Genomic DNA, 13,277 nt, shown 5'->3' with positions numbered 1-13,277 from the left:
AGCGACAAACTGTTAATCGATAGTACTAAAGGGATGTGTTGCGACACCCGCAAGAAAATGTCAGAAGGAAACAGCCTGAAATCTGGCGAGGCAATTCATGGCTCTAGCATCAAGATAATGGGACCACACATTCATCCCTGTTGGTGTGTGACTATTGCACAAAAAATGAAATCACTTTTCTGCCTCATCCTCATCACTCTTCCTCCGTACTCTTCAGATCTGGCCCCTCCACACTTTTTTCTTTTTATTTTCAAAGTCGAGAACCCCAGTGAAATGACGAAGATTTGCAAAGACAAACGAGAGAAAAGAAAATTTGCGGATGGCACTTCGCACAATCCAGCAAGAGGCTTACCGAGACTGCTTCCAGAAGTGGAAATGGCATTGGGAGCAGTGTGTCAATTGTGGAGGAGAGTATTTAAAAGGAGACCTTGCACAATAAGTAAAAATTAAGCATAGAAAAATCTTGTGAAAGAAGTTCCATAATTTTTTTAACAAACCTCTTAGGTGACCTCTTTGTGAACAATTCACTTTTGTTTGTTCCGGACACCCGAACAGCATATTCACATGAATATGCCTGCATTTGTCTCCTGCTCCAACGCTGAACACAGATTTCGCGAATCCTCAGTAAAATGTTTTGGACACTTTCTTACACCATTTGACAGAAGCTTGTTTTTGAGATTTGGTTGAACTGTACTGAATCTATTGTGAACATATTTTTTTTATATAGTTACATGTTCACGTAATACTGAATGTACTGCCAACTTCAATATGCCTAAGGATGATTCTATCTCACAGTAAGTCACCTGCCAATTTCCTTCAATTACATTGCGCACAGCATCAATGTTTTTCAGCACAACAACAGATTTTGGTCAACCTTCATGAAATTCATCGTTGATAAATGCACAAACATGCTAAAATTCTGCAAATCAATTATTAACAGTCTTTCCTAAAAATTATTGATTATTGAACAATGAAGAGAGCAATTCAAGATGTTGTTGTTGAGTTAGGCCTTTACAAAAATTGTAAAAGATCATCCAATGAATATGTTGTGCCAAGATTCCCATTTTTACAGAACAATGTTCTTTTAAACACTCATCATAAATAAACAGCTCAGTCAATTTCTGCCACTGTTTTAGCTACAACAAATGATAAATTTTAAAACAGTTTTGAAAAATGAAGAAACTGCAGGACAGTTGTTTAATCCACAATCTTTTACTGTGTACACACAACTGGTTCCGGAACATTTAGCCTAGTTGTAAGATTTCCATCTCTATTCTTCTGGCTATTGACCCACTATTATAACCTACTTGAAAACTTCGAAATTGGAGCTCCCAGTTGATGCTCACCTTCAACTCTTGAACTGAATGGAACTACTGTAACATAAGTCTAACTATAATGGAAGTAGGGGGAAAACAAGTGTAGTCAGGTACTAAAAGTCATCAAATAGTAAATTCAAATTTTTGCACATGCCACTGTATACCTGAAACAGTAAGCAGGTTATTGAACAGTGTCACAAAAGAAAGAAAGTCCATTACATAGCACAGCGTCTTCTCAACTATACCTTCCATTATACACAATGCAAGGGAGAGATAGATTGCTACTTACTGTAAAGATAACACATTAAGTTGTAGACAGGCACAATCAAAAAGACACTTATAAATAAACATTTTTGCCCCGGCCTTCATTGCAAAAAGGAAACACATACAGAAACAGGGTGCTTTTTGATGTGAGCTGCTGGAGTTGGCAGTCACACGCGTGTGAGGCGAGCTTGCTTGTGTGAATGAATGGTGTGTGTTTCTCCTTCTTTTTCAGACAAAAGGCATGGCCAAAGGCTTAGGTGTAAGTGCCTGTCTACTTCTTCATTTGTTATCTTCAGGGTAAGTTACAATCTATCTTTTCCTTACATTGTTGATATTCCAACCTGAACCTTCCACCATAATTAATGACTAAGTCTACACTTTAGAATTTTTGCAATGTCTCAATCCAGTATTACTTTTGTTGTTTTTCCAAAATTAACTGTCTTGAATTTACTCACAAAATACAACATATGACACTTCTATGGTATCTTAGACACATTCCAGTAACTTCATTCCACTGATCATGATTCAGTTCCAACATCTGTGTACTGAACCGCTATCACGTATTCCATTACAGCCAAGTTGTTGCTCCCTCCGATCACTTCTCTGGCACAGCATCCAGTTAACATTTCTTTACTATCCCATTTCTTCCATTGGACAGAAATTTCAGTTTCTACTTTGGACTAGTTCACTACTTTTTAACTTTCTTGTAAACAGGAACCCAGTCATTGTACATAACTCAAAGTTGGGAGATTGATTGATTGTAATAGATATTTGGAATGGGTGACAAATATGCGCCATAATCATACATGAATCCTGGAATGAGCAATGTAATTGATGCATATAGTACGGTCTGGAAGGAACTGGGGGAACAGAGAGCCAACTACGGGTGTTAAAATAAACAATGGATACAGTGAACATGATTTCAGCACAGAATTAAGAATTTGGGTTGGAACTGTGTTGATTTGTGGAAAGAGACCAAACAGCAAGGTCATCAGTCTCATCGGATTAGGAAGGAAGTCGGCCATGCCCTGTCAAAGGAACCATCCAGGTATTTACCTGAAGCGATTTAGGGAAATCATGGAAAACCTAAATCAGGATGGCCAGATGCAGGGTTGAACCACTGTCCGCAGAATTAAGAAAATTGTATGTAACATACAAGGTGAACAAAAAGATACAAAGACAACACTCAGCATGTTGTATGGTATGGGAAACTGATTGTTTTACAAGAGCTCGGGAGCATTCAAGTTTGGAAATGGTAATAATATGTCTTCAAATTGTGTTTGGTAGTCTAATTCATTATGCAGTTTGCTAGCCAATAGTGCAAGTTTGGTTCACAGCACTCCTGTATGTGTGCTGCATCTTGCAATAGGATAGATGTATGGCATACCAGACAACGCTATAACATCACTGATAGCATTATGACATGTACCAGTACACAACTAACCAAATGATGGATTTGCTGCTTGCTTATAGAAAAGTTGGGGGCAATGGAAGGGCTGCTGCACGATTGTTTGTGGAATGATATCCCAACAGAAATAAGCTGCATCATTCCACATTCGCAAAAGTGAGAGCAGTTGCTAGTACAAGCAGTATTTTCCATCTTTATTTTTCCAAAGTTTTCATGTGCATTTACAGTAAAGTTCATTTTTTTGTAGTTATTACTTATTCCTATATGTACAGTGGGACAAGTGTATACGTCTTATTAGTTCTGCACATGATTAAGGAATTGAAATAATGTATAATGAGATAAAAGAAAATACTTAGTTAGTTAAGGAAAGTAAAAATTTAATTACGATGAAGAAATGGAATTCAGTAGTAGGAAAACAAAGAGAAGGAAAACAGGAGAACATGGTCTGGGGGAAATAATTGAATGGGGAAGCTGCTTGGTAGAATTCATCTGAAACATTTGAAAGTTGAAATAGTGAAGGCAGTAGAGAAACAATTAAACAAAAAGGCAAGTCCTTGGATAATACACACAGTACTAAATTTTTGAGTAGGTGACATTCCTTCAGAACCATTAAGAACATTGAGAGAACTGACAGTGACAAAATTGTGCCACATGGTATGCAAGGTGTATGATACAAGTGAAATGCCTTCCAAATTCAAGAAAAACATAATAATAATAATACTAAAGAAAGCACATGCTGACAGGTGCGCTTACTAATGAATCACGAGTTTAATAAGTCATGGCTGCAAAATACCAGCACAAATTATTTTTTGAGTAATGGAACAAATGGTAGAAACCTATCTGGAGGAAGATCAATTTGGGTCTGAAGAAATTTCAGGTCGTATAAGATAAAATTGACCCTATGATTTATCTCAGAATATAGACTGATGAAAGAAAAACCCACCTAGGATTTCTAGTTTCAGAAAATGCTTTCAACAATGGTGAGTGGCACACACTCTGTAATTCTGAATTAATCAGGGGTCAAATATATGGAATGTAAGTTTTTCTAAAACTTGTACAGAAACTAGACTGCAGTTCTAACAGTTGAAGGCAATGAAAGGGAAGGCATAACTGAGAAGGGATTGAGACAGTGTTGTAGCCTATTACCCACGATATTCAGTCTGCACAATGAACAAGCAGTAAAGTAAATGAAGGGGAAATTTGGAAAACAAATTATATTTCAAGAAGAAGAAATAAAAACTTCATGGTCTGCCAGTGATATAATTGCGTCAGGGACAGCAAATGGTTTGGAATATCAACTGAATGAAATGGGTAGGGTCTAGAATTTAAGTTATAAATAAGAGTAACATAAATAAAACGTACACAAGTTTAGTTAAATCAACTGATGTTGAGGGTCTCAGATTGGTAGGTGAAACAATAGTATATGAGTTTCACTAGTTCGAAAGCAAAATAACTGTCGGTGGCAGAAGTAAAGACAAAATAAAACGCAGACTGACAATAGCAAGAAATATTTTTCTGAAAAATAGAAGTGTGTTCTCATCAAAAATAAATTTAAGTTCTAGGAAGTAAAATCTGAAAGTATTTGTACACGGTGTAGCCTTATACCTTAGTGAAATATGGATGATGGTCAGTATAGAGAACAGAAGTTTTTGAAATATGGTTTTGCAGAGGGATGCTGAATATTAAATAGGTAGATCAGATAGCCAATGAAGAGAAGCTGAATTAAATCAGGGCAAAGAAACCTTTTTGGTCTCCCTCTACAATTTTTATCTCCCCCCATACACAAACACACTTCCCTCAAATACTAAATTGGTGATCCCTTGACGTCTCACAATGTGTCCTATCAACCGATCTCTTCTTTTGGTCAAGTTTTGCCACAAATTTCTTGTTTCCCCAATTCGATACATTAGTTATCTGGTTGACCCACCTAATCTTCAGCATTCTTCTCTAGCACCACATTTTTAAAGCCTCTATTCTCTTTTTATCTAAACAGCTTATTGTCCATGTTGCATTTCCATACATTGCTACACTCCAGACAAGTGTCTTCAGAAAACACTTCCTAAAACTTAAATCTATATTCAATGTTAATAGATTTCTCTTCTACGAAATGCCTTTATTGCCATTGCCAGTCTATATTTTATATCCTTTCTATTTCAGTCATCATCAGTTATTTTGCTGCTCAATTAGAAAAACTCATCTACTGCTTTAAGTCTCCTGTTTCCTACTCTGATTCCTTTAGCATCACCTGATGTAATTTAAATACATTCCATTATCCTTGTTTTGCTTTTGTTGATGATCATCTTATATCCTCTTTTCAAAACACTGTCCGCTCTGTTCAATTGCTCTTCCAAGTCCTTTGCTGTCTCTGACAGAATTACAATGTCATTGGCTAACCTCAAAGTTTTTATTTCTTCTCCCAGAATTTTAATTCCTATTCCACATTTTTCTTTTGTTTCCTTTACTGCTTGCTCAAAATTCAGATTGAATAACATCGGGGATAGGCTACAACCCTGGTCCTGATACCTTCAGAATTTCAAAGTCAACATTCAACATTGTCAAAAGCTTTCTCTAAGTCTACAAATGCTGTAAATGTGCAGGGTTATTCTAAATGATGGACCCATTTTCAAAAATCTGTTTGTATTCAAGTACAAATCCAAATATCACAAGCTTTATACCAATGAAAAGAGGAAGTTTCAAAGTTTTTGGCGGGTGGCGGCAAGCAGGTGGTGATGGTTTCAGAAGTGACCAGTAGAGTTCACATGGCAATAGGGCCGTCATTCCATTTCACTGTCAACTGTGAGTGAGATGGTGACTGTGGAGGACAAGGTTTTCTGTGTTCCTCAGTTCATGAAAAGTGAGTCACAAATTGCTGTGCAGTGGGCATTTCGTACCAAATTCAACCAACTCGCAAATGCATTAGCCTTTGGTTTAAGCATTTTAAACAGACTGTGAGTGTGTGCAAAGGAAAAAGCACAGGCCAACTGCGTGTGTCAGAGGATGATGTCCAACAGTTTCAAGAAAGTTTTTTGTGCAGTCCCAGTAAGTCTACCAATAGAGCCAGTCGAGAACTTGAAATACCCCAACCAACTGTATGGAAAGTTCTGAGATGGTGTTTACTGTACAAGGCCTACTGATAGTAACTTGTGCAGGCTCTCAACCCCAATGACAAAGAGAAGTTTCTTGCATTTTGTGATTATGTGCTAGCAAGGATGGAAGATAACCCACTTCTACAGCATGCAATTTTTAGCGATGAAGCGACTTTCCACCTTAGTGGAAAAGTCAACAGACACAATGTTCACATATGGGGTTTGGAAAATCCACAATCACCATCGCAACACAAAAGAGACTCACCAACGATCAAAGTGTTCTGTGCTGTATCCTGTACAAAGGTTTATGGACCATTTTTCTTTGTGGAAATAACTGTAGTGGGAACCACGTATCTGGACATTTTGGAACAATGGTTGTTCCCTCAAGTTATGGAAAATTCCCAGGACTTCATTTTCCAACAGGATGGAGCTCCTCCCCATTGGCAGCATGATGTATCAGGCTTTTTGAATAACTGCCCTCCTCAGTGCTGGATCGGTCGCAGGGGACTTGAGGCCCTGGCTCTGCACTTCTGGCCACCGAGATCTCGTGGTCTGAAACCCTGTGACTATTTCTTATGGGGTTATATGAAGGAAGCTGTTACGTCCCGCTACTCTGAACGATCTGTGGAACTGGATCACTGTTGCCATGCACTCAGTAACAGCAGATACACTTTCGCGTGTGTGGGACGAGTTTGGCTACCACGTCAATGTTTGTCGTGCAGCCAAAGGTGGTCACATTGAACATTTATCACATTTCTAATTATTATATAATTATTAAAAACTAATTAATTACAAATTATTAAATTGATATCAAACATCACGAAAAAAAAACTTTGAAACTTCCTCTTTTCATTGGTATAAAGCTTGTTCAATTTGGATTTGTACTTGATTAAATACAAAGTTTTGAAAATGGGTCCATCATTTAGAATAACCCTGTATTTTTGTCTTTCCTTAACCTATCTTCTACGATGAGTCATAGGGTCAGTATCGCCTCGCGTGTTCCTATATTTCTCCAGGATCCGAACTGATCTTCCCTGAGGTGAGTTTCTACCAGTTTTTCCATTCTTCAGTAAAGAATTCACGTTAGTATCTTGCAACTATGACTTATTAAATTGATAGTTTGGTAATTTTCACACTTTCCAGCAGCTGCTTTCTTTGGAATTGTAATTATAACATTCTTCTTGAAGCCTGAGTGCATTTCACCAGTCAGGTACATCTTGCACACCAGATGAAAGAGTTTTGTCATGGCTGGCTCTCCCAAGGCTATCAGCAGTTCTGATGGAATGTCATTTACTACTGGGGTCTTGTTTCGACTTAAATCTTTCAGAGCTTTGTCAAATTCTTCTTGCTGTATTACATCTTCCATCTCATCTTCACGTCCAACTCTATTTCTATAACCTAGTTTTCAAGTTCATTTCCCTTGTATAGACCTTCTATGTACTCCTTCCACCTTTCAGCTTTCCCTTCTTTGCTTAGTACTGGTTTACCATCTGAGCTCTTGGTATTCATAAAGCTGCTTCTCTTTTCACCAAAGGCCTCTTTAATTTTACTGTAGGCAGTATACACCTTTCGCTTCCTAAATCCTGACATTTGTCCTCTAGCCATTCCTGTTTAGCAATTTGGCACTTCCTGTCAATAACATTTCTTAGATGTTCGTATTCCCTTTCACCTGCTTCATTTGCTGCATTTTAAATTTTCTCCTTTCATCAATTAAATTCAATATCTCTTTTGGTATCCAAGAATTTGTACTAGGCCTTGTCTTTTTACCTATTTGATCCTCTGGTGCTTTCACTACTTCATCTCTTAAAGCTACTCATTTGCCTTCAACTATATTCCTTTCCCCTGTCCTAGTCAACTGTTGCCTGATGCTCCCTCTGAAGCTCTCAACCACCTCTTAGGCAGGTCCCATCTCGTTTAGTTCCAACCTTTTTCCAATTTCTTCAGTTTTTATCTACAGTTTGTAACCAATAAATTGTGGTCACAGTCCATGTGTTCCACTTGGAATGACTTACAATTTAAAATCTGGTTCCTAAATCTCTGTCTAACCATTATATAATCAGTCTGAAACATTTCATGGTCTCGAGGTCTCTTCCACGTATACCATCTTCTTTTACGATTCTTAAACCCAGTGTTAGCGACGATTAAATTATGCTCTGAGGAAAACTATACCAGGTGGCTCCTTCTTTCATTCCTTTTCTTACAGCATAACTTGAGTAAAGAAGGGATGTCAGTTGAGAGGACATAGCTGGAAGCATCAAGGAATAGTTAATTTGGCAATGAAGAGAAATGCAGGCTGTGAGTGCGTGTGAGGAAGGCAAAAATTGTAAAAGCAGTGGGAGAGAGCCCAATACCCAGTCGTGTGGCACATTATGACAGCCTTAATTGAATGATGAGAGCATTTTACCAACTACAACTACACACACACTCGAAAAACCATCCCATATGGCGCATGACAGAGGACACCTTTACCATTGTTGGCCATTCTCTTTCCTGTTCCATTAAGAAAATTAGCAAGGGAAAAATTATTGTTTATAGGCTTCCAAACTATCTCTGATCTCTTTTGTCTTGTCTTTGCCCTCCTTACATGAGATAAACTGTCGAGTGAGTAGAATTGTTCTCCAGTCTATCACAAGAGCCATTTCCCCAAACTTTCTCAATAATGTTTTGCAAAACAAACATCGTCTTTACTACAGGGCTTCTCATTTGAGTTCATGGAGCATTTCCATAATATTCACGTATTGACACAATCTATTGGTAAAAGTCTAGCAGCACACCTCAGAATTACTTCAATGTATTCCTTTAATCTGATCTGGTGTGGATCCCAAACACTGGAGTAGAACTCCAGAAGGGGTTGCACAAGTGTTCTCTATTTGTTCTCATTTATAGATGAGCTACGCTTTCTTAGACTTCTCCCAATAAACTGAGAGATCATACCACACCAATAAATGCTGTGTGGTATGGTATTGTTCTGTTGAGGTGAATGCCACAAAATATCACCACTGTACAGAAGACATCTGCCTCTCATTGGTGATCTTGTTAAGATGTCACCTGTTGCAGGCAACCTAAACACACTATACAATCCAACAGTAAAGTTGCAGGCTACACATTCCAGTGTGTGATCTTTTAGCGGTAAAACTACTGACCAACTTGTGAACCTGACCCACTGTCAAGCAATAGCAAATGCTGTGAGTAACACGTAGCAGGTTGACAAGGTTGCATAAATACTAACAAAGTTTCTGAGTAGATTCCATACTTGGCATTTCACTTTGCAATTCTGCCAGGAGACAGATTTCTGGTTCCATGAGCAGCAGTCTTTCTACACACCAGGCCACACAATGCACTGTCACAGTACACTGCTACATCGGTACCCAGAAGTGACACGCTTCACAATTGAGGGGCAGATGTTACTTGCAGCAGGTACTTCAGTACTGTGTCATTGTTTTGGACAATTAACAGCTAATTGAAACCAATTGGCCGAGATATGGCACCCACTCTGGACAGGAAGTCAGCAAACACATTTTCGACACCACTGACGTTCTAAATGTGTCGTGAACTGGGCAATGAAATTTAGTTGGTTCAATTGGATTGGAGGATAATTCTGGAACAAATGTCAGCAGTTGATGGTTGGTGTATATGGTAAAGACTTGGAAACCATAATTTTGGCAACCTGATGTGATGAAAGTCAGCCGTGAACTTGGCAATGAAATTCGGCTGGTTCAATTGCGCAGTTATCAGTGTCCGTAGAAATTCCCAACCTTTGCTCAGTCCAATCTCACCACTTTCATGAATGACGATGAAATGATGAAGACAATGCAAACACTCAGTCATCTCGAGGCAGATGAAAATCCCTTACCCCACTGGGAATCGAACCCAGGACCAGGTGCTCAGGAAGCGAGAACGTGACTGCGAGACCACGAGCTGCGTATTGTTCGCTTGGACTGGTGGATAATTCTGTGGCAAATGTAAGCAGTTCATGGTTGGTGTATATGGTGAGAACATGACCTTTCACCTTAAACTTGAAATATTTTAGGACTTTGTAGCAGCCAAGGGCTCTGTATAAGATGATGGCCAAGAATATCATTTTTCTGCCATGTTTTTGGAGGGAACAAACCTACATGTTCCTGGTCTCCACTGATACACTGCTGTAGAACCACACTCACAGAACAGGCTGGAGCCATCTGAAAAAATCAATAAGGCAACTTTAGCAACAGGATATGCAAGCAATCCTTCACATGAGGCTGGTTAGGCATGCTTCAAACTCCTTCTGTATGGCATAACTCCATGTGAGTAGTGTGGAACGATACACTGTGGGACCTTCTAGTACTGCATGGCATGGTGCCTGGAATTCAGCAGTATGAGGTATAAAAAAGTGTAATACAAGTTTATCATGCCTAGGTATTTGCACCAGATAGATTCTAAGGATGCAAAATTGTTCAACAGGTGGGAATGTGTTGACAGCAGATACCATGAGTTCGAAAAAGTAGCTTCCATAGCACTAACACATTTAATGGTGTTCATAATTCCAGAATGCCCTAAGCACATCATCAATTTAGGCAAAATAGAAGTCTATTCCCCTATGCATCTCATCAATAAACCTTTGGGAAGTCACAGCTCTGTTTTGCAACCCGTATGACATTTAGGGGAAAAATAGTGCAAAAGATGTTGTCATCATTCTCTGGTGTATAAGCTGTAGAGGCCACTGGGATTTGGTTAGAAGTCTTGACAAGATGTAGTATGCAAACACTGTAGGACTAGAACACAGATGTGAAAAATCTCCAATGTCTCACACTTGATAGTAAGTGGCACTTGTCCAAGTATTCAGTTCTCTATAATCACCATGGGTTGCCAATCAACTGGCTTCTTTGCCACCGAGAGAAGAAGTGATTCCCACACATTCTCAATAGCATTCCAGCACCAGTTACACTTTTATGTTTATACATGACCAGTTTCCACCCCTAAGGTGGTTATCAAGTGTGGTTCCAAGACAAGGGAATTCTGTGAAAGTATAAAATGTCTTACAGAAATGTGCAAGGTAGACTGAACTACAAATACAAACACGTTGCACACTAGCTCATCACTACATTAAAAAACACTGCAAGGGGTGGATAAAATTATGGCAAAACAGCAAACACAATACATTATCACGCCTAATATGGAGCAGGAAAACCGTTGGCATTCAAAATAGCTTTGAGTCATCTCAGTATAGATAAATAAAAGTGCTGTATGGGCAAAATAGTGACAAGTTCAGGTAATGATGATGGAGGTGGATAGCAGTCACACACCCTTCTCTCCAAAGTAGATCACAATGGCTCAATAATATTGCAATCTGGCAACTGTGGTGGCCAGGGGAGATATGATAAATCATACATGCACTCATAAAATCAGTCATGGACTATGCAGACTGTGTGAACGTGGGCCCTGCAATCTTGGAACATAGCTTCACCATTGGCAAACAATCATTGGAAGCAATGTGACCTTGCAGAGAAACAACGGAGCCCTTAGCTACCTAAATAACCACCGAACCCCCCTGATGTTTCACTCCTGAGACTTAAACTTGACCAAAAACTGGAAACAGTGTGAAATCTGACTCATCCACTAAATGACATTCTTCAGTCCAAATTTTATGGCTTTGGCACCACATTTTCCCATTATGGACACTTTCATCACTAATGAGTGGCTCTGAAATTCCATCTCACTCTGCAATTCCCTACTTATGGAGCTCCATTCATGCTGTTTTGGTGTTGACAGGGTTCGCAAGGGTGACATTCGGTCCTGCAGTGACTATTGCAGCTGTTGTCCTTTTATTTTTTGTCACAATCTTCTTCAACGACCATCCATCATGATCACTCAAAAACACTTTTGTCAACATTGTGACTTACCAGATGCTGTTTTTCTACTTACCCCTTCTTTGATACTGTCCCTCTTGAGATACCAAAAACTTTGGCTCCCTTTGTTATGGAAGCACCCATCGTATCAGCATCACAGATTTGTCCATGATCAAAGCCACTTAGGTCCAACATAATATATTCACAACTACACAGAACACTGTTCTTTTTGTACACTCTCGTCACCAGTTTTGTAAAGGTCTCATCACTACTGCTGTGGAGACCGAGTTGCCACAGTTGTAAAGGGAGGAAGAGTTTGTGAAATTGTGAAATGGCTTCTGGTGCAGTATACCACTAAGAAAATTTATCCCTGCCACAATTATGCAGCTATGCCCCAGGGTCAGAAAACAGGATATTCTACAACACTCTAACAAATTAGTAATGAAGTCACACAAATGAGGTTTACTTATTTTACGACTTGTTGAATAATGTAGTCCACAACACTGCATGTAAGATAACACAAAAAGGCCCTCAATGGCTAAGTCCAAATAATCGTAGGTAAACTTCACAATACATAGCAAATGTAATTTACGACAGCTGTTTGTTCGCTTCTAAGAGTTCACTAAACAATATTCTCTGTCTAAGTCACCCCAGGCTGATGATCTATAACCAAGTGAGCAAGAGCTGCTCTTCTACCTTCTGAGTAGGCTTCTGTCTGTTGTTGTGCAGTCATTTGCGGATTGTACTCTGCTGGCAACTGGCTGAGGTGAGTTTCATATCTTCATCCTCAGCACCGCCTGTGGCACTGGTAGAACTCGTGCAAGTGGTGAGTCTCTATGGCACTGGCACCAGCTCGCATCTTTGTGCCTGTTGTGCTTTGCCCTGGCTGTGTCTTGTTCAGACAACACAGCAGTTCTGATCACGACTAACACTTGCAAGATAATGAGTACATTGCACAGGTGCCATGCATGGTCAAATATAACAGTGTAACCTGCAGGCTTGGCTAGCAACAGCACTTATGTTCAAGTGCGCATTTCTCAAGGTGTTTCCATATTTTTGTCCACCCTCTCTATGTGAATAAGGCATTACCTTACATTTCAAGCATCATATATAAGACAGATTTAAAATAAGGCTCAAATGCCTTACACAAGGGTATAACGTGGAGTAAACTATGCATAATAAAAAGTTTCAGACTGCATCGCAACTTTTCATTATATTAATACAGACATGAAACATATACTGCATTAACTTGACATCTCAAGTGGCACATGGCCACCTAGTGTAAGATGAGGAGAGTCAGGCAATATGGAAGGTCAGCAGAGAGCAATGAGGTCAAAAAAACAGAACAGCATACTATGAAAAAAGTTTAAAGTGTAAC

The sequence above is a fragment of the Schistocerca piceifrons genome, chromosome 1 (assembly GCF_021461385.2).
Source record: "Schistocerca piceifrons isolate TAMUIC-IGC-003096 chromosome 1, iqSchPice1.1, whole genome shotgun sequence".
In the NCBI taxonomy this organism is placed as follows: domain Eukaryota; kingdom Metazoa; phylum Arthropoda; class Insecta; order Orthoptera; family Acrididae; genus Schistocerca; species Schistocerca piceifrons.
The sequence above is the reverse complement of the archived record's forward strand: the minus strand, read 5'-3'. Positions refer to the sequence as shown.